The sequence below is a fragment of the Spermophilus citellus genome (genome assembly GCF_964194105.1).
Source record: "Spermophilus citellus genome assembly, chromosome: 8".
In the NCBI taxonomy this organism is placed as follows: domain Eukaryota; kingdom Metazoa; phylum Chordata; class Mammalia; order Rodentia; family Sciuridae; genus Spermophilus; species Spermophilus citellus.
The window spans coordinates 13924462-13942748 of record NC_138189.1 but is presented as its reverse complement, the minus strand read 5'-3'; positions in this window follow the sequence as shown (position 1 = coordinate 13942748).

Below are 18287 nucleotides of genomic sequence, written 5' to 3'. Positions count from 1 at the left end.
AAATTGTTAAAATTCCAGTAAGGGAGGAAAATGCAGATTCAGTGTCTTGGTCACTTTCTCAAACTTGATCAAGTTGCTTAGACTTTTATAACTTCAGTTTCTCTCTTTAATTAACCATTAAAACACCTAGCCATCAGCATATTATAATGGCAAATTCTCTGAGGTGCTCAGCACCATGACTAAAGAGTAGAAAGTTCAATAAATGGTCATGGATACTGTTCATTGTGTGAGAGGAAAATAAAAGTAGTTTCCTTTGCTCTATGTCCAGATTCTCCCAATTATGGAGTAGGATGGGATCTGGTCCTAAGAAAGCAGGTTCTTTCAAAAGTCAAAGTCTGCAGGACCTTTTTCCGGGGTTCTCATGTGGTGATTGTACTGTTTTCCATGGAAGCACATTATTCTTCTTACACCTGAGTCAGGAATTCTGCCAAAGCAGCTGCAGGTGACACATTCAACCACAAGAACTGAGGATTCATCTTTCTGCAGCCACCTCTGATGCTACTGCCAGTACTCCTTGGGTTGCCCTTCCCTCTTTTTCTGTCAGCCACCAGTCCCAACTTCTTCTAGTTGATGAGATCCAGCACTGTCCTTCTCTGGAGTTGTCTGAGAATCACTATGGGGAAGCTCATGCAGCTCCATGACTGCAGTCCTTCCAACAATCAGTTAAGCAAATAGCAGGTCAAGATATTTGCCAAATAAAATCCAGTTCTCAGAGACAGGCAGCTATAACCAAAATACACTGCAAATCCTCTATGTGCCTGAACTTCTTCTTGGTACTTCATAGGCATTCTTTGATTTCTTCAAAATATATCTATAAAACCAGCAACTTTATCTCTAGTATATGAGAAAAGAGACAGATTTAAAGTTACTTTCCCAAGGGAAAGTCACTGATGTTGGAGCTGGGATTTGAACTTAAATGTGATTCAAAATTCACTTTATCTTCTGTAGGAAATTTTACACTGCACAAAAAAATATGTTTTTTTTTAATATTCCACTGAAAAGTAAATGCATACAAGGATCATTAACTATTTTAGGCTAAATTAAATAAAATAACATCAGCACTTTTTTATTAGTTTGCTATTTCCTGGAGAAGGTGATGATTTGACTTTCACCAAATTAAAGTTTAGGTGATTAAAAAAAGGGATTTAAAGACTTTTTTATTTTTAAGTTATAATCTTACAGTTTATCTTCTATTACCCCTTTTTCTTCTTTTTTTGCTCTTTCACCTCCTCATAGTACATGAACCAAGTAAGACTCAGGTACCTGGCAGCAGAACTTTAAAAACTTTGAAAGTTGTTCAATAAGAGTACTCTTTCACATTGCATGACCCTGTTGATATATTTAAGATGAGCTAGAAAATTACATTTCTATAAGGTGTTACAGAATAATATTTAAAATTAACACTGATAACTCAACATATACCAATAACTAGCTAAGACCTATACATCTATTTTCATATTCAGGTCTCATAATGACTAGAGATTATTTTCATCATTTGCATAGTGAGAGAAGCCACTGAGCCACCTGTGCTCATAATTATTCTATATTGCTTCTCCTGGGGAAGAAGCAGCTACTGGAGCCACCTTCAGTGACTTCTGATGAAAGATCTTATATCTGTAGTCTACCCTACTGTGTAAAGAATTGCATTTAGCCACTCAAATGAGATATTTGCTATGCACTCCTTGAAATTTATTCTGAAAGTACAAAAAGCTTTGTTTGGTCATTGCCCAAATGCATTCTTGATTATTCTTCAAGCCAGTTTCCTTGTATGGGTATTGATGAGATTTGTGCTTGTAGAAATTCTGCTGATATGCCAACAAAGACAAGGAGACAGCTTAGCTTCAAGTTAGTATCATCCATAATAATTGACCTTGTACTGTGAATTTTAACTGTTGAGCAATTGAATTTCAGACTCCAAACAAAAGAAAAGATTGTTACATGGGTGTAGTACTAGCATTATGAGGTTGCACCGATGTGGGCAAGGAAGAAATTAGGTGTTATACCATTCATTAGTTTTGCAGACATGAAGGTCATCTGTAAAAAATCATTTACATGAACAGAATGCAATTAGAATTCAGATAATAAGCTGGCTCATCAAACACCAAGACAAACACATTAAATTCCTTCTCGGTATATCAATGTAGCAATAACATCAGGCATTTTGGAACAAAATATAATGGATCAAATTGTGACAGTCAAAACATCCAAGTCTACAGATACTACTATCAATGTTTTTCATAGAATATAAGACAAACTGATAATTACTAATTCAGAAAAGAAGCCCTGGCTTTGAAATAGAAAAGATTTGGCTAACTCTCCAGGACTATTATGTTGTGTGATTATATGACTGTATTTAAAGACCAGTGGAGATCTCTATTTTTATTTCCCCAGTGATATAGAAAATAAAATTTTGAAATGAATTCACTATAATAATTTTAGTCTGTGGAAGGAAAAAAAAAACATGTGTCTGTATTTTCAGAGCTTTGTCACAGAATCTTGCAAATGCCTGGTACAGAATCAGGAATCAACACATATTTGAATGAATAAATGGTTAAGACCCTCTAGAAAACATAGATACTAGCACGCACTACAATGAAATTTCATATTAAAGGAGATGAGTGTTCCTATGTACAGAAGGTACTCGTGAAAAAGTAGTTATACATCATTAAGTTATCCTAATTTATTGTGTTCCTTTTGCCATCTGACCAATTTGTTAGGCACCAAGCTACAAAGGTGAAAAGTTATTTTTCCTAAGTCCACTAGGAAAGGACTTATTTGAGAAGCAGTAATTATATCATGCTATAATTAATTTTAGAATGTGGGTTTCATGGCACAGAGTCAATGCATTAAATTAAGTCTTGGATATTACATTATTAAGGGAAACCCTAGTTGGTAAAACTAATGAGTTCCAAATTTCAATAGCTTTGCATGCAGGTGTTCCCAGATGGCAGAAGGTGGTTTTCCTCTGTGTGTTATTCAGCCATCTGCTTCCTCAGCCATCCTCTGTCATGCTTCAGTTCAATATCCAGCTGGAGGATGTGGGAAGAGAGCAGGGAAAGGACACAACCATTTCTCAAGCACCTTAACTGAGAAAGCATAAGCATGATTTCTGTCCACAAGCAATAGCAAAAGCTAGTTAAAGGATTCATCCTGTATGACAGGAGATCTGAGCTTCAGACTCTGATCTGGCCTATGAAAACTTAGTGGATGGATAGAACCATGTTTGCCATAGGTCTCTACAGGAGGCCAACACTGCTGGACTGGAAGAGTCAGAGGGGCCTTCACAAAAGTGGTGGTACATGAACTGAGACTTGAACCATGACTAGGCATTATCCTGAAGGATAAGCAAGAAGGGGGACCCAGGTGAAATGAACAGCATGTGCAGTGGCATGTGGGCTACGGAAACAGGTGCAAACAGGAAAATCAGGGAGTTGCATCTTGCTTCTCCATTAATTGTGCACTAGTGAATGGTGGAGAATGGAGCTGAGGGTGAAGAGCCTGAATGTCACTGTCTTAACACCCTATCTCCTCTTTCGATTCCCCTTCTCCTTCAGTATTCTCATTGACTGGGTCTAGGTCCTCACAAACAATTGTCCTCATTCTTGCTCATTCATGAGGATAATCTCCCTGCTAGACAGGGCCACTAAAGGGAAATCTTTCCTATTGAATGATTGACCTTTTAATTCTCCCAATTGACTGTGTAGATAAAGCCTGGTCATGTGTCTCAGCCAATTGGCCCTCTATTGAGAAAAGCAAAGCATGGTTCTCTCACTGCAGCAGACATGGCTGGAGTGCACCAAGGACATGGGCCAGCGCTGTGCATATAACATCTGCTAATTAACTGCCTTTTGAAATGTAGAAAGTTCAGTGTGTGGTATCCCGGTATTGTGTTTCCTCATCGATACCCTTCAGCCCAGAGAGCACAATCCCTGGTGACAGCAATATGTTCATTTATTTTTAATATTCCATGACCTACTCAGGGTTGTGGCCTCATTAAAAAACGATTGATGTCGTTGACATAAGCCTGTGAAGTGTCCTTGTTGTCTGCATTTAAACATGAGGAAGGAAAAAAAATGAAAGAGTTGCCCTAGATCTTTCCAAGACTGTAACAAAAACTGACAAGAGTAATTGTTCGCTACTTCAGGGACATACAAAAATAGATAACCAATCAGATGAGGTCAGTAAATTTTGCTTCTGCTATATATGGGTGGAAAAGTTGCTATTTTTAAAGTTTTAAATTACTAACATTAATGGGAAAAATCTGGCTTCCTTATTAATTTGACTTAATTAATTTTCTGCATTATACTAGGATTCTAGGATATGTAAAATCTTTTTAACATCAGGTTATGTATGTAAATCCCATAAATGGTCTTTTTTTCTTTCTTTCTTTCTTTTTTTTTTTTGTTTTTTTTTTTTTTTTGATCTCTACAAATACTGTACGAGAAGACTCATGAATAATGTGCATAAGTCTGCATGGTTCAGACCAAGCTTCTAAATACTGAAATACTGACAGCTGTCAAAAAGTGACTATCACTAGATTGTTTGAAAATTTACAGACAGTTACAGAAAAGGTGTTACTTTAAACAAAGTATGTTTTTATGTTTACTGGTTATTGATGGCTGATATTCACAATAACATGTTTCTTCTAAGATATTTCTTTTTCCTGCAGAATCTTCTGAATGATACAGGAAACAATTGCATCCTGCTAAATATTATTTTACTAATAATTCTGTTGTGGGATAAATTAATTACATATAAGAAGCTGGACGGCAATGTTTGGTGTGCATTTTAACCCTTGAACTCACTGACTGTTTAAGGCCTGGCAGAGAGAGCTGAAGGTGTGGGACCACAATTGCCAAAAAGCCCAAACCGATGACTTTGAGAAATTTATGGTTTAATAGAAAAGACAATATATAAAACAATTGCACTGGATTTGCCTTAAGTGTTTAAAAAAAGAGAGAGTACATAGCCCTTTGGGTATAATTAAAGAGAGGAGAAAAAAAATTTCCTTGGGACTTTTAGGGACACAAAAATGTAGGTTAGAACCTCAACTCTATCTCCATCACTCTCTTCTCCAGTCTCTTGGAGATACTCAAAATGCAGGGTGCTATGAGGTTTAAACAGAATAAATTATGAAAATGGCTAAACTGGTGCCTGATCATTTTATATTCCTCAAAATGTTAGCTGTTTGTTATAGAATCACTAAGAGACATGAGCAATATTTCAAATGTGATATTTAAAAATAAAAAAATAGAAAATATAGGGAAGAAGACTATTCTAAGCAAAAGGGAAAAAAGGCAAATGTATAAAACAATATGCAACATAAATTTGTGACATGGGATTCCTTTTCCTTTACTCTAAGCAAAAACAAACCACAACAACTACAACCACAAAAACAACACAAAGATACATTGATTTTCTGTTTTAAGAAGGAAATGCAAAAAAAAAAAATCCATAATGAAAATTAACTGGATAGTTTAGAAAAAGCTCAGGCTCAGAGTCTTCTATTTTATAAATGAGCACACTCTGATCTCTTAACTCACTCTATCAGACTAATTAAGGAAAGTTCACCATCCACATGCACTTACTCCTACCTTCAAAACCTCAGCTATTTTCACCTCACCAAACTTGGGTTATGCTTTGACAATTCTAATTGATATGGTACTAATGACAGAATTTATATCATTGAAAAGTATGCAATCACTATGAAAACATTCAAGTTGATCATTTGACTGAATTCTCTGACTGTATTTTATTTAATACACTAAAAAGAGTAGGGAAGTACAATTATCCCCATGTTGAAAGTAAGGCTTAGAGAGAGAGAGAGCAAGCACTGTGATCACATGTATAAAATCACTAATTTAAAACTTTGGGTTCACCAGCTAGCAAGTGGTAAATTAAGAACCATCTCAGTCCATTAAGCCTGCTATAACAAAAATGCCATACCCTGAGTGGCTTTTAAACAACAGAAACATATTTCTCACATTTCTGGAGGCTGGAAATCCAAGAACAAGGAGCCAGTAAATTTGGTGTTTAGGAAGCACTTAGTTCCCAGTACATAGATGGCACTTTGTTTGCACATCTTCAAATGACAACAAGAGTGGAGAGCTCTCTGTCATCTCTTTTATAAGCCCATTCATGACATCCCAGCCCTTATAACCTAATGACCTTCCAAAGACTCCAATTCCTGACACTATCATCCCAGGGATGAGAAATTTTTTTTAAACAGGTAGAAGTTATTTATTTTTCATGTGCTTTTTATATAATATTTTAAAAGATAAATCTCAAATATCATTCTTGGACTCTTCTACTCTAATGCTTCTGTTTTGGCCCAACGCACTCAACCAAATACACAAAATCACAAAATAGATGTTAATATCTTTGAAAACATCTCCACAAAGACTTGTGTTAGTAAAATATGATATAAAGTGAAATAATCCCTGCCCAGAGAGACAAATGCTGCATGTTTTCATTCATTTGTGAAAGTTAAATAAAAAAAAAATGACTTCACAAAAGAAGAGTGAAATAGTATTCACTAGAGACTGAGAATGGTGACAATTAGAGGGGACAGAAAAAGGGTAACTAAAGAGAATTTTAGATAGGAGGAATTAGGGGCTGGGGATATAGCTCAGTTGGTAGAGTGCTTGTCTCACATGCACAGGGCCCTGGGTTCAATTCCCAGCACCACAAAACAAAACAAAAAGATAGGAGGAATTACTCCTGGTGTTCTATAGCAAAGCATAGGAATTATAATCCACAGCGATTTATGATATATTTCTAATAACAAGAAGAGCCTGAAGTTTCCCAACACACAGACGTAATAAGTGTTTGAGAAAGTGGAGATATTAATTACCTTGATTTGATCAACACACATTCTATATATGTATCAAGTTATTGAACACTACCCCACAAATATAAACAAATACCATGTGCTAACTGAAAATAATAACAAGCCTCACATAGAAAGCTAAGATGTGTTGTTGGTTGAAGAGTCATTTGTTCATCAGATAATTAACTAAGCACCTACAATGCACTAGGGGTGAGGATTTTAACACAGCAGTGTGTGGGGAACACAAACATCAAGGTCACAAAGAGAATCCAGGGCAGCTCTATCTGATTCCAAACTCTCTTTTCCCAGTATACTGGATGCCATTTTTGATTTATAATTTGGTCAAAACCTGTCCCTAATTGGAGCTGACTACCTCTGGACACATCTAAGGATCCCTTCGAGTGCTTTGTTGTATGTATCACTGAAGATGATCAATAATTCTTGTGGTCTTTTATCAGCTTCTTTGTAGAAAGAACTGCATTTAAATAAACCAACCAAAAATGGAAATACAAGCACACACTGAATGACAACATGAGCCAGGCAATTGACAAAGTAAAATCTTTCAGCATCATTCCCTCCTGTCTTATGTTTAAACTCTTCATGCTGATCAGAATGTGTTTCTTGGAGATTATTTTGGCCAAAATGAAATAGGCAGTTAGCACAAAACTAACCACAACCTAGACACTCAAATTTCAAACTAATTATTCTCCCCTCTGCAAATATATTGACTTGAAATTTAAAAACCATATAAGAGAATGAAGGGAAATGGAACTTAAATATGTCTAGAATCCATGTTGTCTATTTTTCTTATTCACCAAAACTCAGCATTAATTAAGCACTGGCTGTGTGCCAGAAAGACTTATAAGACTGTATGCATTTCCTCCTGCAGTCCATACACCATCCCTAGCAGGCATTATCGGTGCCCCAGTGTTGTACATGCGGAAATGGAGGCACTAATAGGTTAAATCACTGCTAGTGTTGGTGCAGCTGATAAAGACTAGAGCTAGGATTTAAATCCAAGCAATCTGGCTTCAGAGTCTACACTTGATTTCCTCTCCAAGTACTCATTTGGTGTAGACTATAGAGTGGGCACTGTGCCAATTGTGCTTTCGCTACCATATTATCTAAACCATTTTTTTTTTCTTTTGCCTCCTGGCCACTTGCATTGGAGATAGATCAGGTAACTAACTAGTGAAACACATCATCCACTTCTCTCCCCTGTCACCCTAGAAACTTGAAGTTTGGATAGGAGTGATCTCTGCAAAGGAGAAACTAGTGCAGAACATACTTTTATGTATTCTAAGTGTCTTGTGCTCCCAAAGTAGCTTTCAGTTAGGGGTGCAAAACAGATAACAAGGCATGCAACCTTTTGAAGTCCAACCAGATGAAGGAACAATCAATGGCCCAGCTGCAGAGCTCAGACCTACAAAACTCCTCTGCCAATTCCCAGTCATCCTCCCAGGGAGCCACATTGTTCTCATCAGCATGCTCCATAAATTTTGCAGTAGGATGCAAGCCGCTGGCTGGAAGCAGACACTGATTGAAAAACCTCGCCCCAGGCCAAGTGCTCTAAGGACCAAACTTGGGGCTTCAGAAGGAAACTCCAGAGCTGTGGTTTCCCAGATTTGTCAGCGTTTAGAGATCACAGGAGAGATAGAGAACACCAAGATAAGGCTAATTCCCCAAGGGGAAATATTGTGGGGCTGTGATTTCATTTTTTTTTAACTTTGGTCAAGCAAAAATAAAATTCAGTATCAGGCATCAAGCATATTGTTCTTGGTAGTTATGTAAAAAACATCTTAAAGAGATTTCGTCTGCCAGGTGTTTTTGTTGTTGTTGATTTTCCTTTTTTTTTTTTTTTTTTTTTCTTTTTTACCTCCCAGTGAACTTTCTTTTCTACCTTCAAGTAACAGAGGATGGCCTGGACTATAGAAACCTAGTTTTCTCTCATTAGAGAGTAGCCAAGGGCTCTTTAAACTAATAAGGCAGGAGAAAATCACAGATAAAACAAGATAGGATATTCAGGTGCAGATGACAAGAGAGTGCCTTAAAGGGTTTATGTTAATAATTACAATCTGAAGATAGGAATCAGACCTCTAAAAAGAAAGGCATTTTATGATGTATTTAGAGGCTTTCAAACTGTTCTTCATAATAATGCCAATTTTTCCATCCCTTCCCCATAAACATAACAGTTTTCCCCAGGAAATTATTCAAAAAGCAAAAGTAAACTCTGTCCCCTCTCTAACAGAACAGAGTCATTTTTACAACAGGAAAAAAATGAAATAAAGCACGCCCTACACAATACAGGCGGGTAGCCTGTTGGGATCCTGGAGGGCAAGATTTTGGATCCCAAAGGCAATTTTCCTTAGTCTATTAGGAGAAAGCCTATAACTTCCCACCTTCAATTCTGTGCCTCCTAATTCCAGGTCTTTTCTTTATCTTTCTCTCTCATGGTGTTTGTTTGTTGCTTCTCTTTCTGTTTTGTTTTTACTACACTCCCAGGTACCCATCAATGGATAATCAGTTATTCTATCACACATCAGCCCTCCTCTGTGCATCTGTGGGTTCCACATTCACTCATTCAACCCACCACCAATCAAAAATATGTTTTTAAAACAATGCCTTCCTGTAGTCAACATGGGAAGACTTCTATTTATTATTACTATTCCCTAAACAATGAAGCATAAGAGCTATTTATATGGCATTTATATTGTACTAGGTATTATTGATAATCCAGGAATGATTAAGGGGATGTGTGTAAGTTACATACAAATATGATAACACTTTATACAAGGCCTAAAGCAACCCAGATTTGGGTATCCTAAGAGGTTCTGGAACTAATCTCTTCTGGAGACTGAGGGACAACTATACTTCACTTTTGTTTTTACTTATTCATGATGTAATTTACCCAACAGATATCTGGAGACAAGAGTACTAACTGATTGTAATGCAAAAATGAATAAAAATAGGTTTCTGATTTTATCAAGTCATACCAGTATAAAAATAGACATATGCAATTATATGTCATCAAGAATTATAGTATCTAAAGTCATTCCATGGGGTCATATGTGCCTGGCTTTGAACACTATCCTTTTCACTTACTAAATACATTGAATTTGATTAAGGTGCTTAAGTTTTCTGAACCTGACATTTTCATCAGTAAAATGAAGATAATAATATGCATCTCATAGGTTCAAAGCAGGGATTAAAAAAATGTATTTGTGGTATTTAAAATGCTTAATGCCTATCTTGAGGTTCAAAGGAGGGAAAAAATAAATATAAGCATTTAGGTATGGTGGGAAATAACATAATAGATAAATGAAGTGTTGTTGACAGAGGAAAGGAGGACTAACTCAGCTATGGCTTCCCAGGAGAGGTGAAACTTGAGTAGGATCTAAAGAAATCACAGCCCAGGATGTAAGCAGGTTGCAGGGAGTCCTAGGGGCGAACTCCACACTTAAATACATAGACTTGTAACAGCAATGTCCAGTGGTTATTTGTGTTGGAGTGTGGATTCATGTTAAGTGATTGAAGAAAGTCAAATAGGAAAAATGAGTTGGGAGGAGATTATGAAAGGACTTCTATTCCAGACTGAGGAATTTTAATCTCTGAAAATGAGAAGTAATTAGAGCTCTTTCAGACAAGGAATGAAATTCCAGAATCATGCTTTAGAAATTGAAATATGAAACTCAAGTCTTGTATAGACAGTGGATAACAGTAGAGAGAGACTGGAGGCAGGAAAACTGATTCAAATAAGAGAAGAATTATCTATGAATAATATCTGCATTTAAATTATATATAATTTACAAAGTATATTATTATAAGATATTATGTAAATTTGTATAATAACATAAAATGAATAAAACCTCAAGCCAAGCAACAAAAATAAAATAAAAGAAGGTTTGGGACATGAGAATAAAACAACATAGACCTCTTTGTGATTGACTAGAAGGACAGGCTTGTGGACATGGATGTGTCAAAGGCATTCCTGAGGCTATCAGCCTGGCCGACTGCATGTTACCATGCTTTATCATTCCAGATGAGTGGCCAGAACAAGGAGCACAGTGGATTGGATCACTATGCCCTAATGATGTAGGGTCTCACTTTGGCAGGGGGCTTTGTCATGCCTCCCACTTGAGGTACTTTCCACAAGTGTCAGAAATGGCTAAGTATCTTGCTTTAGTTGATAGAATGTAGATCCCAGGGTAGGATGACAGCTTGAGGCTGAGGCTCTAACAGGCATCTCTTATTCCTCTTCAGATTCATATGGTCCAGGGAGTCACCACGAGAAGTACATGTGCCAGGTACCTTTTGGTCCAAGGGGAAGGAGAAAGCACAGGGAGTGTGCCTAAACCCAATCCCAGTATGGACAAAAACCCAGACACCACGCCCATTAAAACTTACCCAAGTCATATCCTGAAACAAACCTCCTGAGCTCACTGGCAGACCGATGAGTCAGAAAAATAAATTCTTTCTGTTGTATGCTTTCTTGCAAAAAAAAAAAAAAAAAAGAAGTTACACTATATTGCTGTGGCAAAAGTCCCATTAATACAATGAGACAGCAACAATGACATTTGAATATCTGGTTCTAATTTGTTCCCAAGGCCCAACTACCTCCCTATGCTTGGATTCTCTCAGCCGCCACAGAATTACTCCAATTAATCGTTTTAGTTTTCTGAAGCTGAGTAGAGTGGTTTCTATTATTTGTCACTCATTGAATCTGAGTATACTTACAGTTCTGCAGAGATATGTTGACTCTTAATTCTATTTCCAGATATAGTAGTAGAATAATGAAACCACATGTTGGGCCAGGAATTATTATACGTAGGAAAGGACCATTGCATTAAAGATTTAGTCAATTAATGAATTAATTAATTAATGATGAGTGGATTCCAGAGCTGCAACCTTATATTTCCTTAAGCCAGCTAAGCATCTTGAAACCATGTTTCATTGATGAGTAACAAAGGGACTGAATTAAAGAGCCTGGGTAATATAAACATTTAAGATGCAGTTAAATAAAGAATAGATTGAAAAGGAACATGAGTAAAGGATAATGAGAGAATGTGGTTAAAGCAAAAGAAAATGAGACTCTTATGAAAGAGGAAGTGATAAACAGTAGCAAACACCAAAGAAATGTCAACAGGTTAGATAAGCATCAGTGGACTCAGGTGGTGAGTGAATACCCCCTGAGCAAGAATAGTGGCGTAAGGTCTTCTCAGAGAACAAGTACTGAAAGAAAAATCCTTGCCAATACTGAAAGACATTTGCTTTGTTTCTTTAAGGTAGAAAAACATCAAATAAATCTTGGTAAACACTACTGTTTTCGTCAGATTTTTTGCTGCTGTGACTAAAAGACCTGACAAGAACAAGTTTAGAGGAGAACACATTTATTGGGGGGCTCACAGTTTCAGAGGTCTCAGTTCGTGACTCCCAGCTCCATTCCTTGGGGCTCAAGCTGAGTCAGAAAACCATGGCAGAATATTGTGGTGAAGGAAGGCAGCTCAAAGGATATTCAGTAAGCAGAGACTGAGAGCCTCTACTCTCGAGAGATGAAATATCAAAGACACACACCCAATGCCCTGACGCACCCTACCTGCCTTTAGTTACCACCCAGTTAATTCTGTCACGGGATTAATTCACTGATTGGGTTAAGGTTAAAATCATTCAATCATGTCTTCTCTGAATCTTGTGTTGTATCACACATAAGATTTTGGGGAACATATCATATCCAAACCATAGCAGCCATATATTATATCCCCCCTTTTGAAATTTCCAAAGTATATTAGCATATTAAAGTGCCAATTGTCTTTTACAATGAGAACAGTGTGCATGTGTGCTTAGGTTAGCTTTCAATATACCTGACCATAGGTGACTTTATGTGAAAAAATATCCCATTAATAACCAATTATGTATCACAGTGCCGCAGTCCGGCTGCAGCAAAATAACCGGGGGGTGACAAGCAACTTGTGCAGATTGATACAGCAGGAGTAGGAGCCATTTATTGTAGGACAGGAGGGGTATATATACATTCCACACAGCTTATCTTAATTAACATAAACTCGATACAGCAGTCAACCAATAAGGAATCTCCACACTTAATGGCTCCCTGGAATTACTTCACAAACCACTCCCTCTGGCATTTTGCCAGGCGCCATCCTGACTTGTTTACAGACCCTAACATCACAGAATAGTTGAAACCATTCAGATGAAGATTTGTTCTCTTTATTCCAGGACTCCGAGGGGTCCTTGGCACAAGGATCTTTTTTTGGGGGGGTGGAGTGCCGGGGATAATGAAACCCAGGGCCCCGGGCATGTTAGGCAAGAGCTCTAACACTGAACTACACCTTAGTTGTACTTTTTCACTTTTTTTTCTTTTTGTTTTTCTCTCATTGTACCTATTTCCTGTGGCATCTTATTTTCTTTGCTTCAGCTATTTCCTACTTTAAGCAGATACTGACTCCAAGAAGCTATAGTTGCTATGGTCATTAGTAATTTTGTCCCTGTGCCTAAAACACCTGACAAGAACAACTTAGAGGAGGAAAAGTTTATCCAGAGGGTCATGGTCTCAGAAGTTTTAGTCCATGGTCACCTGAGGAATTGCTTTGTGCCTAAGGAAGACAATGCAGGAGGAAAGCTGCTCAGATCCGGGCAGCCCAGAAGCAGAGTGAAAGCAAGGACCCAGAGACAGAGTTCAAGGACACAGCCCAGTGACCCACTTCCTCCAGCCACACTCTAACTGCATGCAGGTACCACCCAGTTTATCCCATCAATGTATTTGTCAAATGGATTATTCCACCAATAAAGTTACCTCTCCTAATAATTTCACCTCTGAGCATTTTTTCATTAACTAATCCATGAGCTCTTTGAGTGGGACACCTCGAATCCAAACCTTAACAATTGCCTTCCAGAAGTTTTTCTGAGCTCCATGATTGACATGTGCCTACTTTCTGGAATTTTGCACTTGATTGTTATACAGAAAAAAGAACTATTTTTTTATTTCCTTTTTTCCTTTCCCATTAATATGGATGACACCAACACATACCTGAGAATCATCCTCAGTTCATCCATCTTGTTCTTGTTTTTACTCTTCAGCATCCTACTGAATAACCTCAAAATACTTTCGACTTCAAGACTCAAAGTACTTGGAAGTCTTCATCTCTCTTTTCATCCATCGGTCCGAAAAGTTCAGATTAGTTTGAGTTTCTTGTGATTGTGCCAACGACCCCAGTTTATTGAGGAGCAGAGATGCGGAGGCTGGATGACTGAGCAAGAGAAAGAGGAAAATCATTTACAGGTGTGTCACAGGCTGACAGGCACAAGGTACTGGGAAAATTCTGTAGAACTAAGTAAACTGTATCTTAAAATGGTACTTGCAAAGGATGGTCACTGAGTCTCTGTTCCTTGTCTCCCTTCCACAACCAGTTGAGAGGGTGGCCCTAGGAACATTAGGTTTTCTGAAATTCTGGGCTAATCTACAAATATGCTCTGAGGCAGAAAAGTTGAATTAAGTGGGGCACTTGAAGTTATGTGCTGCTAGTCTGCAGTAACTGCCCATCAAAGCTGCAGCTAAAATCAGTAGAGTTGGGGGGAAAAAAAAAGAGTTTGCTAAAAAGCCTTTTAATTGCTCTTGTCTCTCTCTAGGCATGTCCCTCTCCAAACCATTCTTTATGAGGTCTCCAGATAATGATTCTTACATTTCCGTCCATTAAGGCTACACAAATTTCTTAAGTGCATAGTATTTGTCAGACATTGTTTTACATGTTGGTGAATTGGATCAGTTTTTAGTGTCAGGGAATTTGCATTTTAGAAAAAAAAATTTAAATAAGTGGCCGGGGTTGTGGTTTAGCAGTAGAATGCTCTCCTAGCATGCATGAGACACTGGGTTTGATCCTCAGCACCACATAAATATAATATAAAGATATTGTATCTACCTAAAACTAAAAAAATAAATGTTAAAAAAAGCAAATAAGCAGGGAAAACAGTATCAGAAAATAATGAATTTGGTGCAGAGAATAGAATTCATAAGGCAAAAAGAAGACTGAGTAAGGTACTCTAAGTTACTCAGAAGGTTGCTGTGGAAAATGAGGAAGAATCAAGTAAATAGGAGTAAGTGTGGAGGGGAGTGGATGTTTAGGAGTCCCAGTCAGTGGATTGACTGATGAAGTCAATGTGAAACACAAGGAAAATAAAAAAATAGGGAACATTCCTAAGTTTTTGACTTGAGCAGTCAGGAGATAGTGCTGGAGTAGAGAAGCCTGAGGAACAGCAAGTTTCAGAAGAAAATGGTGGGTCTCATACACTCATGTTGAGTTTGAGGTGACTATTGGGTATACAAGAGGAGATGTCAAACTTAAATGTGGGATGATTTAGTCTCCCAATTAAACATTTTTCTAGAACTTCGGTTTCCCCAGAACAAAGGCCAAACTTGGCAGGACATATTCTGTGCTGGCAAAACCTCATATTTCATCCACCTATATATTTTAACATTCAACCACCACATTGATACTGATTTATAATTCTCAAAATGACACTATTCTCATGTCTCTTTATGTCTCCCTACAATGTCTTTTCATTATTTCTTACTTTCTTTCTTCTCTTTCTTCCAGACTCTAAAAACATGACTGCAGGCTACATTCACCCCATCTTGGGTTTAGAACACATTGCCCCCAGTCTGCATTTCTCTCTAACATAATGCCTGACACATGCTGTATTATATTTTTTATTGCTTTTCTGGGTTTTTTTCTCCTTATCTATGTGCAGAAAAAAAAAAATTATTTCCAGCATCTAACCTTCTTCCCTAGTATTAGATATCTGATTCTATTGACTGAATAAATCAATTGAGAAATTAATGACAACTTAATGGTAAAGAAATGAAAGAAATATAGAAAGAGCAGAGTGTCACACATTTAAAAATGTGTACGTTCTTGAGTATAACACAAGTTTTACTTTATTAGCTTTGGTTTTGCCCTCAAAAATTTATACTGTTGTGTGGATGCAAGAAACTGGAAAAAGTCTACCATCTCCTTAATAGTTAAATTAAAATTTAAATTTATGTAAATTCTATTACTAAAATAAATACGGAACTGAAGAAAATATTTAACTTTCATTTTTATTTCTCATTCGTATTCCATTTTTCCCCCTCTAAAACTTGTGTAATGTTGCAAACAGGCATGAGCAGGGTAAGAGGGTAAATAAAGTGCACTGTGAAGTAGATGAGCACACCAGGAAAGCCACAAGGTAAGGGTTCATCTGAAAAGAAAGATGTCAAGCTAAATTTTCACAAAGCCCAAAGCTGGTAAAGAGGTGAAGATAAAGTTGGAAATACAACTTTAAAATCCAGTCTAGGAACAAAAGGAATGATTAGTTTTAAGAATTATAGTGTCTGGGGATAAAAAGCAAATAAAAAAAATCCTTAAGCACACAATTTCTGAATTATGCAACAAGCACGTTCTCTCTGATAAGAACCTAAAAAGTTCAAATGGATTCATGATGAATGAATGAATAATGAATGAGTGAATGAATCAATGGATGTCCTATTGATTCTACAGAAACCTGAGTGATAAAGATATATAACCAGTTCAATGATTTTTAGTTACTGATGAATGATGGACAAATAGCTTCCAAGGAATTATTTAGCTTTATGCATTGTTTAGTGAGATTCAAAGTGTATTCCCAGGTGGAGAGGGGACTTATGCAATAAGGAGTCATTACCATCTACATAATATATTTTAAGTTATTGTATGATAATTGCTATTCTTATGTTTATTAGTTTGTTGGAATAGCTCACTCTGAAAACAATCCTTTAAGATTTTCTAACTAAATTTCATTTTCATAAGATATAGATTATTTTCATAGGACCAGAATGAATCTGATTAAACAATCTGCTAATCCAAATATGTTTTTTTCTTTCTTTCTTTTGTTATTTTTTTTTCAGCAGTGAGAATTGAACCCAGACTCTCTCCATCACTGAGCTACTCCCCAAATCCCCAGTCCTTTTTTATTTTTTATTTTGATACAGAGTCTTACTGAATTTCCCAGGCTGGCCTAAAACTTGCAGTCCTCCTGCCTCAGTCTCTCAAGTAGCTGAGATTATAGGTATGCGACACTGCACCTAATTTACATATGATTTTACATACCTTATGTAAACAGTTTCTCAGAAGTTTTTGGACAGTTCCCACAAAGGGAAAGAACAGCTCTCATCTTCTCAGATTTGGACATATTACTTCTTGTTGGACATCTGTGCTATTTCAGGAAGTGGGTTGAATACTTCATAGTGAGCCTTTCAGTAAAGTGCTTTTTCTTTTAAGGTTTTTCTCAATGAACTTTAAATATCTCATAGACAAAGCTTGTTGTCAAAGACATTTCTCAGGCACAAAGTATAGTAGGTATTCTAAAATGATTTATGGATTCATTGATGAATTTGATCTAGCAGTTATTGAGTGTCTTCTCTGTACCTGGTCCTGTTCCTGATACTGACAATGTGAAAGTGAATCAAATGGGCAATCTACTCTCAGAATCTTGAAGTCTAGTGGGAGAGTTTGTTGTGTGGAGAATAAGATATAATTAAGTACTGAAAGTTGTATAGATACAGACAAAACCCTTTTTTGTTACACTTCTTGAAAAAAAATGTGATGGCTTTTATAGGACAAGGACAGTGCCTTTCAATAAATGGCAGTGGGATAAAGAATCGGATATGTGAATGAGCCGAAGAATAAGGGGCAAAGGTGGTGGCCATTTCACTGTAACTGGAATGAAAGTTGGATGGCAGAGGAGACTGCAATGGCAAAGCTGGTCCAGATTATGAAAGATTTAATATTTTCAACTAAATCATTTGGACTTCATAATGGAGGCAAGAAACATCTGAAAGTTTGATTTAACTTTTTTTGTTAGCTTTGATTTTAAAATGGTAAATTTCTGGGTGCAAAAGTTTACTGTATACTAAGCCAGATTCATTCATTATTTCATTAAATGTTTCTAACAAACTCAAGACAGAGATACTATAAATCTTTTTTCTTTCTTTCAGATATTTTTTCTTTCTTTTCTCTATTCTTAATATTGAGTCATATATTATTTTGTTAGATGTTTCTAATAAGCCCATAACAATAATACATTAATTCTCTTATTTTCTTTCTTTCTTCTTTCCTTCCTTTCTATCTTTCTTAATACTGAAGGAGTGGATCTTACCGAGTTCAGGCTGCTTGCCTTACTTGAGAAAGACAAGCTTGAAAGCCAGGCCTGAATAGCTATTAACCTCTACTCTATCAGTCCCTTTCCACATTTCTAAGCTGGATTATATTGTCAAATGGACCCTAATGACCAGTAGGAAAGGCTCAGAAATGCTGTGGGTGCCATATTTCTTATACACAGAGCACTGTAGGTCATAACTAAGCTCAAAACTTTAAGTCATGACAAACCAAAGTTGTACTAATAGCACAAGTTAGTTTAAAGATGGAACCAA